Raw genomic sequence first — 17,389 nt, 5'->3', positions numbered from 1 at the left:
GTCGTTTTAATATTAACTTTTCGAAGATTTTCGACATGATTGGAAGTAGTGATATTGGTCGATATGATGTTAGTTTATTTTCAGGTTTACCTTGCTTTTGTATTATTATTATTTCTGCAACTTTCCATTCTAAAGGAACGTAACGTAGTCTAAAGCATGCATTTATGATGTAAAGCAGTTTCTTTACTGCAATATGTGGTAGATTTTTTAATATCTTGCCAGTTATCAAATCATAACCAGGAGATTTTTTAGTGCTTAAGTCTTTTGAAATTATATTTTTTAGCTCTTTGAGTTTAGCTGGTTTGATTGGAAGACTGTCATTTCTTTCAATTTTAGAAGTCACTTCGTTATTAACTCTGCTCTCTGGGGGTTTAAATATATTTTGGAAATGGTCAGCAAATAGCTCTACTTTGTCCTCGGCTTTCCGGATCAAACATCCACTATCGTTTCTGATTGGAGGAATTTTGGGCGAAGTGTGGTTAAATTGTTTAGTTGCTTTCCATAGGTTATAGTTAGTGGTTTTGGTTGCTGATAAGTTTCCTAGGTACAAAGACATCTCATTATTCTTAGTTTCTCTTGTTAGCACTTTTAGTTCATTATTGAGCTTGTTTAGGATAGCTTTATTTTCAGGTGTTCTTTCTTTTTGCCATTTTTTTTCTTGCTCTCCTCTTTTTTGATACCAAGTCTCTGATTTCCATCGTATATGTAGTATGTTTGTATGTTCCAGTTTCGGATGCATTAGGTGTACTTTCCCATGCGGAAGTTTGTATAGCTTGAATAAACTTATCTAACTCTTCATCGACATTTTCCACAGTTTTAAGTGGAGATTTTAATAGTATTTTTTCAGATAAGGTATACTTAAAAAAGTACCAGTTTGTGCGAATATTAGTTAGGTAGCTAGGGGGTTCAATTTTTATAACGGTGTCACTCACCGTCATTATTATCGCAGAATGATCAGACGATGATAATGCTGCAGAATTTTCTATGTATACATAGTTTTGCGGAATATTTTTTGTAATAAAAAAGTCTATTAAGTCAGGTGAACATGATTGGTTCGATGGCCAGTAGGTAGGTTCGTTTCCGGAATATATTTCACATTTGAGAGCTCTACATGCCTGATAAAGTTGTCTACCCTTTGTTGTGGTGAGTCTCGAGCCCCATAGTTTATTTTTTGCATTAAAGTCTCCCCCTATGATGAAGTGATTGTCCAAAGATTTTAACATATCTGCATACTGATCGCTTTTAAGGTTATGTCTCGGCGGAGAATAGATCGCGGCTATCTTAAACATTTTATTGTGTTTTAGGTGCACTGATACACAAGCTATCTGAAATATTTCCTCTTCGACTTTTTGCTCTTCATAATGTGCTATATTGCAAATGCAACGTGAACTTGTGCTTTAATCCTCAAAAAATTGTTTTGTGTACCACCAAATCTAAATTGAAATAGTAAAATAAATAAACGGCATTTGGAAAAAATCAACTTGTATTTAAATTTATAACATCATTACCTAATGTTGCATGTACGCAACATTCTGAAGCTTTTCAACCAGGACATCTAGGACAATGAAATTTTTGTCAGTTGATATTGAGATTAATTATATTATATATATATATATATATATGCCAGAGAAGATATATGCTTGAAAATGCATATTGCATATGCATTCTGCATATTTGGCACATTAACTCATATTTTGCACTTTCTTACTTATAAAAGCATATATTTGGGGATTGCCAAAACTAAAAGAAAACATGTCCAAATTTTCTACAAAAATTGTACTAATATTGAAAACAAAAAAATCTGGCAACGATTTTTAATACTCAGGCAGAGAGAATAAAAACACAAGAGGACGAAAAGTTCTCTTCTGCGAAGAAAATAAATGTCAACCGTATAGATGTCGCACAATGCCTGCAGCTTTGGTATTACCGACGTTGCGGTCGAAGCGCTGTTTTGATAAATACTTTATAAAGGCATCGGCCCTTGTAATTTCAAATTGTCTGCCATAAATTTTTTAATGGAATGAAAACATTTGTTATAACAAAGTAGGTTCTAAATCCTATTTTTCTTACGTTTCGTATAGCCGGCAGAGAACTGAACTGGGTGACGCCGACGAAAACTGTATGATCTTTGAGAGTAGCGCGCTTTGAGAGTATGATCTTTCCTCATGTCTGCCACCTACTGACGCAGTTTCGCTTCACAGTTTCGTTCTCTTTTATATTCATTCTCTCTGACTTAAAAAGCAACATTTTTTGATCCTGATGAACACAATTGTAAAATTTGAAACTCGAGGATTAGAGCTTAAAGAATCTATTCATATTGTAGAAGAAATTCGAACTTCTGTATCTTCTTTGGAAAACAAAGATTACTCTTAAAACTCAAAGCCATTTTCGGAAGAAATAAGGGGTACGAACCTCATTAAGAAATTAATCAAATTTTTCGTTTTGGTATATATTCCAAGGATCCATATGTCAAAAAACTTTCGCCAACAGAGCTGACAATTTTGTCATCCTGCCCCGCATCGTCTGCAGACGTTGAAAGAAGTTTTTCAGCATATGGAAGTATATTGACAGAAAAAAGGAATACATTTTCTTTTGACAACTTAAAACAACTTATTATAATAGTAAAAACGATAAGAATTGAATTAAATAAAAAACGAATTTCAAAAACTTTTATGTATTTTGCTTATTTTTAATGCATATTTTACAGTTTTAAGAGCATATTCAAAGCACTTATTTTGTCTTTTTTCGTGCTTGAAAATATCTTCTTTGATGTATGCATAATTAAAAAAAAATTGACATGTCAATTTTAATTCGACCATGAGAGGTTTAATGAAAGGATCTTCGTAATGTGTACAGAAACAAATTTCCTTTCATTAATGAAGAATTTATGAAGAAACGTTAACGAAGTAAAAATAGCAAAGGGAGATTTTTCGTTGTGGCCTTAGAACATAAGACCCATTTCCCGGGAATGTAAAAGATATGAAAAGCATATCTTAATAAACCATTTCGAAAGTTATTTGTCGTGATAGATTATATCCATACCCTTTGGGATGTAGTTGTTTTTTAGAATAATTAATCCCCATTTTCATGCATTTTTCAACTGTACGATTTTTAACGATTTTTTAGACCGTACAATGGACATGTCTGTCATCTTGCCTACACCAGTCAGGAACTTAGATGCTAACAATTAAAGTTTGCAGCTAAAGTTAACCAGAGAAAATATATGTGCAATTTAACATTTGCTAACTGACAGTTACAGCCTAACTTAGTTACATGAAAATGGCTCTAAGTGGATTTTCGTTGAAACTAATAAAAAAAAATGTTCCTGTCTTTTGGGAAAATTCCATCACCTCAACTACAAACATCCATTTTTATTATGCATTCTTTTATATATCCCAATGTGTTACTATCGTCTATATTTAACTGACGATGGTTTATTCAATTAGAGAAATGGTAGTCGCCTATCTTTGCTGAATTATTATCATAATTATAACCAGAGATTTCAATGTTTACTTAGTCGATTGCGCAAAGGGAAAATTGACTTTCATGCATTCTCGAGTTTTCTCAGTGGGCTTCTGTTTCATATTAGTTTTTAATTTATTATGAACTTGTCTTGTCTGTCTGTTTGCGACATCTTTTAGATAAGAGCAGATATATGTACATCCGGTAACAATCGGTTCTGTGCTCAAAGACCAGAGTCAGAGTTTATAATTTTCATTTATCAGAAGAACACAAATTCTATTGCCACATTAGTTCCTTACATCTAAGTGTAGAGCTCGCATAGAAAGACTTCTTATCAACGTTTTCAGAAAACAAAATAAAAAAAAAAAAACAAATACATAAAAACAAAGAAAAACAAATACGAAAAAACAACATCGATGTCGATGATGAGAAAGAACAATAAAGAGAAGTCCCATAAGATAGGTTCAAGTAAAAATTAGAAAACGAAAGATAGACCAATTGAAACATTGTGTTTGACGTTATTTATTCCCCATCACTAAATTTGAGAATATAGTTTTCTAAGTTGGACATATTTTTTTTTTCAAGATTCAAAATATCGCGTTGTTGGTATAATTTTGTAAAATAGAAAAAAAGTCTACTAACGATTCAAAAAGATGCGTTGTACTTAAGTCACGGGTTCCATTTTTTAGTAAATAATATATAGAGGACACATTTATTTTCATATAAAGATTTCTTAATCAACTTTTCAGTGGGGAAATTTTATATTTGGTGTGTTTGAGTGAATCAAAATGAACTAAAATGAACTTCATTTTAATCTTGTAAAACAATAGTATTAGTATAGAAGGACTTACACTAGTCCTTCCGTACCATATTCATATAACCGTAAGTAAGTATTTCAAATTTTGTATAATTAAGTTGAAATTTTTCATAAAATTTGCAATAATTTTTTTTACAATACGTATGTGGTGGTTGTAGGCGCAACACCACTCTAACATTTTATTTGAAGGAACGGTTGTGAAATAAAATATTAAATAATTCCCTTTTTGTACCCTTCACCACTACTGTGGTACAGGGTATAATAAGTTTGTGCATTTGTATGTAACGCCAAGATACCCATCGTTTAGTATACCGATCGCCTTAGAATTAAATTCTGAGTCGATTTAGCGATATCCGTCTGTCTGTCTGTATATGTAATTTTGTGTGCAAAGTACAGCTCGCAGTTTAAGTCCGATCGTCCTCAAATTTGGCACAGAGTTTTACTTTGGCTCAAAGAAAATGGCTATTGATTTAGAAATTGATTTTAGGGCTCTCGAAAATTTTGCAAAATATCAGCCAAATCGGTTCAGATTTAGATGTAGCTCCCATATATATTTGTCGTCCGATTTGCACTTATATGGCCTCGAAGCCAGAGTTTTGCCTGATTTGATTCAAATTTTGCACAAGGAATACGTTTAATAGCATCATTAAGTGTGCCAAATTTGGTTGAAATCGGTTCAGACTTAGATATAGCTACCATATATCTTTCGCCCGATTTACTCTCATATGACCACGGAGGCCAAAGATATTCTCCTGTTTGCGGAGAAAGCAGAATTATTATTCTAACTATACATGTCATGGTCGAGTTTTAAATAAAGCTGCGACTTGTGGAAATATCGTCCGACTTGGCCAAATAATATATCACAACCCACAATTGACCAGATACCTTGGTGAGATCTGCTAACTAGGGTTTTTTCTCGGACTTTTTTCATTCCCGGGAAAGCGGGAATTTTTTTCGAATTTCCCGGGATCCCGGTCAAAGGGAAACTTGCTTCGATGTGTCATATATTTGGACACGGTTTAAGTGGCTGTCTGGACAACTAGCAATGTATATTATGTTAATCTCTTATATCAGCCATAAATCACACTAAAATAAGAAATATTTTGTAATAACAAAATACAAGAAGCTTTTACAATGGTCAGTCTCTTCCGATATTATGGGAGTTTTTTGTAACATTAAAAATTGCATGGAAATCAAAGAAACTTATTTCGATGTCACCATCGTAAAACAGTGTCACTATATTTCACTATGATATATGCACATGTTCGCTCAATAATTATGAAAATATTTGAAATTATGCAATTGCAAAAGTGGTTATATAAAATGAAATGACCCATTGTATATAAAAGATTACTTAGTCTACCAGTCTATTGGAATTGCGATTTACGGAAATATGACGATAAAAATTAAGAAGAGCAATCTTCTTTTAACCTATTAGGAGGCCGTTGGAATCTGGACTAGAACCCACGACTATATATGTCGGACAAGGCAACTATTACTACTTGGTACTCAACAAGGAGAATACAATTTCCAAAGTAATTGAAAATGTTTACTTAAATTATTTAATTTCATAGTTTATTTTATCTAAACAAAAATATCAAAAACAATTAAATTATATTACATATTGTTCTCTACACTGAAAAAAATATTGTCGTGAGGTCAAAGATTTCATGTCTTTAAAATACGAATACAAATTTTGCTTACCATAGAAGACGTATTTCTCTAAAATAAAGTTATTTTCCTTATCCAAAAGTCGATAAACTTTTCAATGAAGTCGTATTGTCCTTATAATTAAGCGATTTGACTTAAAAATGGGTATCTTAACATGAAAGAAAAACTTTATAAGCTAAGGTCAACTTGACTTTAATAATTCAGAAAAAATCTTTAAATTTAATGAAATTGTCTTTAAATTTGTTGTCTTTTTGCATCTTGACTACAAAGCAAAAATCGTTCAAATATAGGACATGTTTTTCAAAACTTTATTTTAAAGAAGTTTTTTACTTCAAACATAGCATAATTTCTACTGGAAGTCGAGTCTTAATTTGGAAAATAAAGTTGCCGTTAACTCGTTTTTAAAGGACTTTGATAGCATATGAAGAAAAAAAGCTGAGAAAGCGAAAAATTAAAATTTGCTTCCTAGAAGCAAGTACACAAAACCTAAATTTAAAAGAGAATTGTGTCTTAAAAGTATCCTTACTTGTATTCTCCGCTTCTTTGGCTCGGAATCAATACCAAATTTTTTACAGTAAAGACAAAATCTTTGGAACCGAGTATGCTTTTTTTTCAGTGTACTTAGGTTAAATTATACCCCATTCACATGAGACTGTAACTATATTTGAAGTCCCTTATTTACAATGAAAATAGTTGAAGTAGATTTTGGAAGTGTAATGCGAATGATGATTTACCCAATGGTACTAAAAATAAAATTTGTATAGTAGTTATCCCTGCATTTTGTATAAAAAAATCCCGGGAATAGGTGCGGGAATTCCCGGGAAAGCGGGAGCGAAAAATAGCGAAACCCTACGACTAACCAATATTCGTAAAATCGCCACTGCTAAGTAGCAACAACTGTAAAAATTATTCAAATTGCCCTATATCTCGAGTACATATGTTATGTATCGCCCGATATATCATAAGAGATCTTTTGTACAATTGCATTAAAATTGTTCTAGCTTTATATCTCCCATATTTTTATACCCTCCACCATAGGATGGGGGTATATTATCTTTGTCATTCCGTTTGTAACACATCGAAATATTGCTCTAACACCCCATAAAGTATATATAATCTGGGTCGTGGTGAAATTCTGAGTCGGTCTGAGCATGTCCGTCCGTCCGTCCGTCTGTTGAAATCACGCTAACTTCCGAACGAAACAAGCTATCGACTTGAAACTTGGCACAAGTAGTTGTTATTCATGTAGGTAGGATGGTATTGAAATTGGGCCATATAGGTCCACTTTTACATATAGCCCCAATATAAACGGACCCCCAAATTTGTCTTAAGATTGCTCTAAGAGAAGCAAATTTCATCCGATCCGGCTGAAATTTGGTATATGGTGCTAGTATATGGTCTCTAACAACTATGCAAAAATTGGTCCATATCGGTCTACTTTTACGTATAGCCCCCATATAAATGGACCCCCAAATTTGGCTTGCGATTGCTCTAAGAGAAGCAAATTTCATCCGATCCATAATTACATATAGCCCCCCATATAAACCGATCCCCCGATTTGGCTTGCGGAGCCTCTAAGAGAACCAAATTTCATCCGATCCGGCTGAAATTTGTTACATGGTGTTAGAATATGGTCTCTAATGACCATGCAAAAATTGGTCCACATCGGCCCATAATTATATATAGCCCCCATATAAACCGATCCCCAGATTTGACCTCCGGAGCCTCTTAGAGGAGCAAAAGTCATCCGATCCGATTGAAATTTGGTCCGTGGTGTTAGTATATTGTCTCTAATAACCATGCCAAAATTGGTCCATGTCGGTCCATAATTATATATAGCCCCCATATAAGCCGATCCCCAGATTTGACCTCCGGAGCCTCTTAGAGGAGCAAAATTCATCCGATCCGGTTGAAATTGGGTACGTGATGTTAGTATATGATCTCTAATAACCATGCAAGAATTGGTCCATATCGGTCCATAATTATATATAGCCCCCATATAAATCGATCCCCAGATTTGTCCTCCGGAGCCTCTTGGAGGAGCAAAATTCATCCGATCCGGTTGAAGTTTGGAACGTGGTGTTAGAATGTGGTCTCCAACAAACACGCAAGAATTGGTCCATATCGGTCCATAATTATATATAGCCCCCATATAAACCGTTCCCCAGATTTGATCTCCGGAGCCTCTTAGAGGAGTAAAATTCACCCGATCCGGTTGAAATTTTCAACGTGGTGTTAGTATAAGGCCGCTAATACCCATGCCAAAATTGGTCTATATCGGTCTATAGTTATATATAGCCGATCCCCAATCACACAAAAATTGGTCCTTATCGGTTCATAATCATGGTTGCCACTCGAGCCAAAAATAATCTACCAAAATTTTATTTTTTTAGAAAACATTGTCAAAATGTTATTTCTATAGAAAATTTTGTCAAGATTTTATTTCTATAGAAAATTTTGTCAAAATTTTATTTCTATAGAACATTTTGTCAAAATTTTATTTCTATAGAAAATTTTGTCAAAATTTTATTTCTATAGAAAATTTTATCCAAATTTTATTTCTATAGAAATTTTTTTCCAAATTTTACTTCTATAGCAAATGTTGTCAATATTTTATTTTGTCAAAATTTTATTTCTATAGAAACTTTAAACTTAATTATATACATATTTAATCGGCCTTTGTGGTGTATATTACGGTGTTAGGAAATTTTAAGATACTTTGCCATCGGCAAGTGTTACCGCAACCCAAGTAATTCGATTGTGGATGACAGTCTTCAGTAGAAGTTTCTACGCAATCCATGGTGGAGGGTACATAAGCTTCGACGTGGCCGAACTTACGGCCGTATATACTTGTTATGTAGATCCCTTTGTAATTTTTGTATATTTTACGCCGTTTTTTTGTTTAATTTCCTTTGCCTGAATATTTTGACTTACTCCTCGTACGTTCCGATTTCTTTTAACGAAGCAAAAAAATGCCATATTTTATGTATACTGCTCTCAAGGCGAAAACACATGCTGTTTTCTTTTTTCAAATGTCTATTCTCTTGGTTCCGAATGTCTATTCTCTTTACTTTACTAAAGGGTTAAAAAAATAACCTATATAAATTATTATCTTCCTTATCATGTTAACGATGTCAGCATGTTCCTTCTAATATTTAGGTGCGCCTAGATTTCCAATAAATCAGCAGTCTGTAAGCTAAATTAGTTTTTCTGAACAGAATAATTCGAATTTAATTTTGTTCAATTAAAAGTTAATTTTGTTAAACATTACCTGCATATAATATCAAGTTCAGGGTTGCATATTTATAATCTTCTTTTGCAGTTGTACTCGTTTAGCATAAAAATGTGTATTAAGGAGCTCGGTAATTTAATTTTAGCCAATTCCTTTCCAAAATTTCCACACATTGAAATCGTCTATAAAATTGGAACCAATCAGAGAGAAAAATAATGGCAAAACAATGTAATATTTGGTATTATATTGATGATACTTTGCAAATGCTATATATCAGATATACTGCTCTCTACTTGGGTTCAAACTGAAAAAAAAAACAGGTAAAATAAAAATGCAATTTAATGCCAACGCTACTTCGAAACTTCAAGGTTAATTTTGCAACAGACCCATACCGCTCTTGGTTTTGAGAAAACTAGAAGTGAAAAAAAATTATATTCTTTTATTCTTATATATTTGATAAAATGACGGAGTTGGTCAATTTCACGAAATAAAATTGGACACTAAAAGAAATGAATAAATAATATATTATTTTAGTCCGTTTAATGTAAACAGCTTAGCTTCAATAAACGTAGATTGTTTTACATTTTTACAACACCACAAAACACAAACACAGGTAATTTCAAATACATTCTGTCATATATTTTTTCACACCTTTACCACGTGGCCATTTGTTGTTGCACACTTTATTTATTTCAAATATTTATGCACACATTTTGAATGCAGCAGACAGAATGTCGCCAATCATGTTTTTCAATTTACGCGAAAAACAAAAACACAACCGTTCGTTACGAGTTACTTCAACAGACTGGTCTCTCCATCATACATTGTTGAATAAATACCCATTCTTTTGTTCTCTTTTCGCTCTTTCTATTGCTCAAAGTTATTCAATTTCAATCACAAAGGTGATTGGATCAATCACATGTGTAATTGGAAACCGAAAAATTTTCAATCACGTTTGTAATTGAAAATTATTTTCGAATTGATTAACAATTTGATTGAATCAGTTAATATTTTAATTGGAAACGTAACAAATATCAATTATTTTTTTAATTGGTTTTTATTTGGATTTGATTAAATAATTAATTGAATTAATTAACATATTATTTGAATTAATTAACATATATTTAATTGAAACAAATTCAATTAAGTGATTAATTGAAAAAATTTCGGTAATATTTTTTTGTGTGTACGAGTAGTACAAACAATTTTTGTTTGAAGAAATTCTGAAAATATATGTTCCAGAGACGATTTTTGTTTTGAGGGTCCGTGAAAAATGTGTGGATATTTGTACTAGCGGAAATTGCGTGCGGCATTGTTAATGATTGTTTGGATTTTCCTCTCATACGAAATATATGGCAACACTGTATTAGTGTTCTTTGACACTGAATCAATTTTAAAATCAATAGTGGAAAAATGAAATCTTTGCAAGATGTTTTTTTTTTTCAGTGTACCGGCCTTAAAGGTAGAAGCCATTCCAACCTTAAAACATGGAATTTCTATATATGAATTCAAGTTCGAATTCGGAGTTTTCTGTTATGGTTAACACATTTATAAAAACAATTGTAATTTTATGAAAAAAGGGAAAAGGCCGAAACTTCAAATAAATTTAGAAATGCGTTAAAAAAATTTGATGCGTGTATGGGTTTTATTCGTCCTCATGGAAAATCCAACATTTTGCCATTCAATACGCTGAAAAAGTAAACTGTTTACTAAGTTTTTTCAACTTTCATATATTTATTCGAAATCACAATTTATATTAATTAATTCTTGTTAATTATTAGCTTTTGTTTTTTAATGGGCTTTCAAGGTCACTTTAAAATGCGAATAAAGTAAGAATTGAATTATTCCATTATTTCCATCGAACGTTTCGCTGGGATTATTTCCAGCCTCATCAGGGATGATTTATTTATTGGATCTGGCAACAACATATGGAATTACATTAGAGCTTAGCCTATATTCTGTTAATTTCCATAAAAGTTTAACTTACATTCAATTTTCGTCAATTACTTATGCAAAAAAATATATACGTCTATTAATACGACACTATTACAGCACGACATTGTTAATATTTATTTAAATATTATTTTAATAAAATTAATGTTATTAAATAATACATCATCTTCTAAATTTATGCGTCATAGCCAAATAGGAAATATATGCTATGTTATACACTCAAAAAAAGTGAACTCTCTATTTCACTAAAGCCAATTTAACTTTATTTTAGATATTATGTTTGGAGAAAGTTTCCTTTCCTCTAATAACACTAGTTTACACTCAAAATGTACACTTGGTGAAAATCAACTTTTCTTATGTATTTTGAGCTGCTGAATTCGAAAAAAATGTTTAAAAATTTTTTATGGAACAGTTTTTGAGATATCCCGTTATTTTTAAATTTTCGCTCTTTTTTTACTAAACACAATATATTTCCGATATAAACAAAATGTGTTTCGGGCACAATTTTTAAACACAATATATTTAAGTGCAAACATGTAATGTTCCTCAACTAACTCTAAATGTTTGGGACACATATGTTAGTATGCTAGAATATATTATGTTTGGGGCATGAATGTTTCATAAAACTAATATGTGTGAATGTAAACATATATACATTTACAAATTTCGAGTAAACATATTTATGTTGTGATATTTTATTCAGAGAGCGGAAGAGAGAGAGAGAGATACTATAGAGAAAGAAATAGAGATGGAAACCGGGAGGGTTGACGAAAGATATCAACATAACACAGCGAGAGAATCAAAAGAGAGCAACTTGTGTGAAACCGCTTGTATGTTGTTTCGGAAAACTGTTTTATGACAAGGCCAAAAATTTGATATGCTTAAGTCTAAATATTATTTAATTTATTAGAATGAGTATTCGGAGTAAAGAGAATAGACATTTGAAAAAAAAACAGCATGTGCTTTCGCCTTGAGAGCAGCATTTTATGTATGCGTGGACATGTGTTTTGTTTATCATTTTGGCATTATGGGCACAATTTTTTTCTTGGTTCGTTAAAAGAAATCGGAACGTACGAGGTGTAAGTCAAAAATATTCAGACAAAGGAAATTAAAAAGAAACGGAGAAAAATATACAAAAATTACAAAGGGATCTTCATAAAAATAACGAAAGTGCACTATACTCTTTTTAGAGTTGGGACAGTAAAATTAAAAAAGGAGGAAACAGTGAAAAATTAAACAGTAAAATGTATAAAAACAAAGTTTAGTTCCCCTTTATTAATAAGTAGTCCAAGAGGACTTGACGGACACCTTCAAATATAAAAGCGGACATTAAGTTCGAGTTTTGCAGCTACAACAATTGAACAAGTTTATTTTCTTTAAAATGAATTATTAAAGAAAAGTAAAAGGCATTATTGGTCATTTTAGACCAATAATGCCAACTTAATACCGGCCTTAAAGGTAAAAATGAAATTAAGAGCAAAACACGATAAGTTTTAAATGCATTTAAAATGGTGTTAAATGCTAGTAAAAAACTGTACACGCCTAAATAAATTTATCTGTATATTATAAAATTATTTATGTATGTTTATACTCGACTCCACGTTCTTCTTTTGTTAAGGTTTTTGGATCCCTTCCAAAATTTCAAACTTTTATACCAAAAACAGTTTTTATTACAAAATTGTTATTTCTCCAATAAAAAAAAATAATATTTTATCCAAAAGCTCAGTCCATTTCGTTTATATCAAGCACTGTTTCTGACTGTAAATCTTTAATAACCCACATTTCGAAGTTTCATTATAAAAATTTTATATAGTATAAATATAAATGTGTAAATTTAAAAAAATTGGTGTACGGTCGCAGGGATTGAACCCACGACCCTTTGCATGAAAGGCGGACATGCTAACCATTGCTCCACGTGGCAAATAAATGTGTGTTTCTGTTAAATAATGTTTTGTTTGCATCGGCTCGTGGGCGCTGCAGACTATGCTACATAAATATAACTTATAACGGTAATTGTCTATTGATGGCCATAACTGCTACGTAGCCCAGTGGATAGTGTGATGGCTTACAAACTGTATGGTCCTCGGTTCGATTCTCCGTCCAGGAGAATGGTAAAATTTAAAAAATTTATAAAATTGAATAATTTCTTCAACATTATTTGTATTACAGAAAAAGGTGCCAAGAACTAAAAAATTTTCGTGGAAATAAAAATTATGTGAGGGAATGACCACAATCTTCTTTGGGGAGAATTCTTCCAAGCATATAATATTTTTGGGCTCAAAATGCTTCCAAACATATAATATCTTCACATAAAACAAACATATTAATGTTTCGGCAGTATCCAATAATATATATGCTTCCTGCAAAATATGTTTGGAACATATGTTAGAGAAGCGATTTTTTTTTGAGGGTGCGATTATAGCGTTCTTGGTACTTAACTGAAAGGTAATAAGATGATGAATAATCATATGTTATTGGATCTGTGATAAGTTAAGTGGTTCGAAAAATTTTTTTTAATGTTATTTTACAATGGACCTTTTCCGCCAGAAAAGTATAAACATAATAGCATTTGTAATACTGTTTAGTTAAAATTTTCTAAAAATAATCTAAATTTTGTATAATTAACCAACATTTTTTTCTGGTGGGTTCACTGTTTTTTCAGTGTAAATAAAAAATCGTACTTTAAATTATATCGACATTTGATTCTTAACACAAAAACTTATATTTGTCGGTGAATAATCTTTATTCTCAAGATTTACCAGATAATTATCATTGTCTTCGATGATCACGTATATACTTCCCTGAGGCAAATATGGTTTTATAAAATGGCCATAAAATATCATAGTTGCGATGCCAGCATGATGGCGATTGATATGCATCAGCTATCTTTGTGTAATGAAAATGCTTCCTCTTAATCAGAACTATGATGAGTTATTGCCGAAGAATGAGTTGTAATGAGTTGTAATGTCATTGTACTCTATACTGGGCAAAATATTGGTCTAATATGGAAGATTATATTAGTTTAATATTAAGGAAAATTTTCTTGAAAATAATGCAATTTTTTAATTAAATTTAGGACACAAATCTTCGAAATTTGCGTCCGTCACTCTGTTAAAGTTTGAAGTTATACAAATTTTCCTTAAAGTAAAGAAAATCATTTTTAATTTAAAGAAATCTTTCTTTCTTTAAATTAAAAAATTAAATTAACTGATATATTGAATCTTTAGTTCTAATTATTTTGAAGGTTTTACATATTTGGTTTACCGTTTTTTTGGAATTAATCAATGTACAAAATATTGAAGCCTCCGTTATGATTTGGATATTTTAACAGGAAATTTATTTGCAAGTCAATTAGTTGCAAGAAGAGAATTAAAATTCGATAAATGGATCTGAATCCAAATTATAATTTTATTGATCCCACACTAAAAAAAAAAAATAACCCTATATGAGACTAAAGCCAATTTAATTCTAGTGTTCTTTTAATAATTTTTTGTGTACGTTAGTTAAATTAACTAAAAAACTGAAGCATAAAGACTTACTAAATTCGTGTCTCACACAAAATAGTTTATAATTTCTTAAAATTTGTTTATTTTGCTAATAATACGCCCATCATGAGCATCGTATGGCACTAAAGATATTTTTGCAATTTTAAACTCCAATTTTATGTATAATACATTTTATTTAATTTGCCAAAAAATATTTACTAATTTGTATTAAATCATCGTGATATCTGTGTTTGTAATACAATTTAGTTAAACCTTTCTAATATTACCTTAAATTTTCTAAAATTAAACAAATATTTCCTTCCTGGTGGGTTTACTGGCGTTTGAGATTTGAAGCCAGGAAAGTGTCTTTATTTTAAAGATACCGCAGCTGCGGCTCGGAATCAATACCAGTTATTGTACTACAATAATTATATTAGTTTTGCTAAATTATAATAACACTGAAAAAAAATATACCTTGTTCTAAAGATTTTGTCTGTACATTAATGATTTTGGTATGGATTCCGTAGAAGCCGTAAAAGCGGAGAACTGGAGTAAGTATACACAGATAAAAATAAGTTTGAGAACCAATAACTTTTGTTGGAAAACCAATAACAAAATTTGTTAATTTTCCTGCAACAAACTAATTTGTACTTTTAATAACCATTATTACAAAAAAGTTGTTAGCAATCGTTACCATCATCAGAAGACAACAAATAATTTGTGTTCTCAGTAACATAATTTGTAAGTAATTTGTTGAGCATCCAACAGTACAAAATATTTGTTGTTGAACGTTACGTTTAATCCTTAACAAATATTTTTGAGTTTGAACGAAAAAATTTGTATGTGGTTTGTTGGAGTCTATCAATGACTGTAACAAATTTATTGGTGTATTGACAAAAAAAAAAAATTAATTGAAATTGACAGAATTATTGCACCAAAATTGCCGGAACAATTTTGGAGATATTTTGTTAAGTACACACAGATAAGGAATATGATCAAAATGCTATTTTTGGACGGGGAACATGTAACATTTTTGTGTCGAAAATCCTATACTCAGTTTTGTAAATGTAAGACGATTTTAAATTTGAGTAGTCCAGGGTCTAGCAAGCATGTTGACAACTTTTTGCCCAGTGCTATATATTCTAGTTAATTAGAATTGTAATAACTCTAATCCCAATATTAATATGGGTTTATTAACTATCTCATACAACAAACACATTAAGGAAACTACCAAATTGAAAAATATAAATTTTTCTCAAACATTTATAAATTCTCTGATGAATGAGCTCTTTGCTTGCTATCATACACGTGTATGTGCTCATACTCATTTTGTTCTAACGGTATTCTTCGCATACTTCTTTTAGCTTTCGTACATATTCTCAGCGATGTGCGCGTAACCAGTCTTGTATTTTTATACCCACCACCATAGGATGGGGGATATATTAACTTTGTCATTCCGTTTGTAACACATCGAAATATTGCTCTAAGACCCCATAAAGTATATATATTCTGGGTCGTGGTGAAATTCTGAGTCGATCTGAGCATGTCCGTCCGTCCGTCCGTCCGTCTGTTGAAATCACGCTAACTTCCGAAAGAAACAAGCGACTTGAAACTTGGCACAAGTAGTTGTTATTGATGTAGGTCGGATGGTATTGCAAATGGGCCATATCGGTCCACTTTTACGTATAGCCCCCATATAAACGGACCCCAAAATTTGGCTTGCGAGGCCTCTAAGAGAAGCAAATTTCATCCGATCCGGCTGAAATTTGGTACATGGTGTTAGTATATGGTCTCTAACAACCATGCAAAAATTGATCCACATCGGTCCATAATTATATATAGCCCCCATATAAACCGATCCCCCGATTTGTCTTGCGAGGCCCCTAAGAGAAGCAAATTTCATCCGATCCGACTGAAATTTGGTACATGGTGTCAGTATATGGTCTCTAACAACCAAGCAGAAATTGGTCCACATCGGTCCATAATTATATATAGCCCCCATATAAACCGATCCCCCGATTTGTCTTGCGAGGCCCCTAAGAGAAGCAAATTTCATCCGATCCGACTGAAATTTGGTACATGGTGTCAGTATATGGTCTCTAACAACCAAGCAGAAATTGGTCGACATCGGTCCATAATTATATATAGCCCCCATATAAACCGATCCCCCGATTTGGCTTGCGAGGCCGCTAAGAGAAGCAAATTTCGTCCGATCCGGCTGAAATTTTGTACGTTATGTTAGTATATGGTCTATAGCAACCATGCACAAATTGGTCCACATCGGTTCATAATTATATATAGCCCCCATATAAACCGATCACCAGATTTGACCTCCGGAACCTCTTGGAAGACCAAAATTCATCTGATTCAGTTGAAATTTGGTATGTGGTGTTAATATATGGCCTCAAACTCCCATGCTAAAATTGGTCGATATCGGTCCATAATTATATATAGGCCCCATATAAACCGATCCTCAGATTTGACCTCCAGAGCCCCTTGGAAGAGCAAAATTCTTGCCATTCGGTTGAAATTTGGTACGTGATGTTAGTATATGGTATCCAACAACCATGCAGGAATTGGTTCCTATCAGTCCATAATTATATATAGCTCCCATATAAACCGATCCCCAGATTTGACCTCCGGTGCCTTTTGGAGAAGCAAAATTCATCCGATCTGCTTGAAATTTGGTACGTGGTGGTAGTATATGATATTTAACAACCATGCCAAAAGTGGTCCATATCAGTCCATAATCGTACATAGCCCCATATA

At 32.2% G+C, this 17,389-nt stretch overlaps 1 protein-coding gene across 4 annotated transcripts in view; it reads left to right on the top strand.

The window, feature by feature from the left end:
• Oatp30B (Organic anion transporting polypeptide 30B) overlaps window positions 1-17,389 on the top strand; it is a 173,191-nt gene that overhangs the window by 38,584 nt on the left and 117,218 nt on the right. The window contains exon 1 of one of the 4 annotated variants that reach the window (XM_075295502.1): window positions 4,328-4,348. The exons of the other annotated variants lie outside the window; for them this stretch is intronic. The gene's annotated coding sequence lies outside the window, so the exon portion shown is untranslated. Of the gene's footprint in view, window positions 1-4,327; window positions 4,349-17,389 lie in introns of those variants that run through there. 4 annotated transcript variants of the gene reach the window in all.

Source organism: Haematobia irritans, chromosome 2, assembly GCF_050003625.1.
Source record: "Haematobia irritans isolate KBUSLIRL chromosome 2, ASM5000362v1, whole genome shotgun sequence".
NCBI lineage: Eukaryota > Metazoa > Arthropoda > Insecta > Diptera > Muscidae > Haematobia > Haematobia irritans.
Note: the sequence above shows the minus strand (reverse complement) of the source record. Positions and strands in the feature narration are given on the sequence as shown.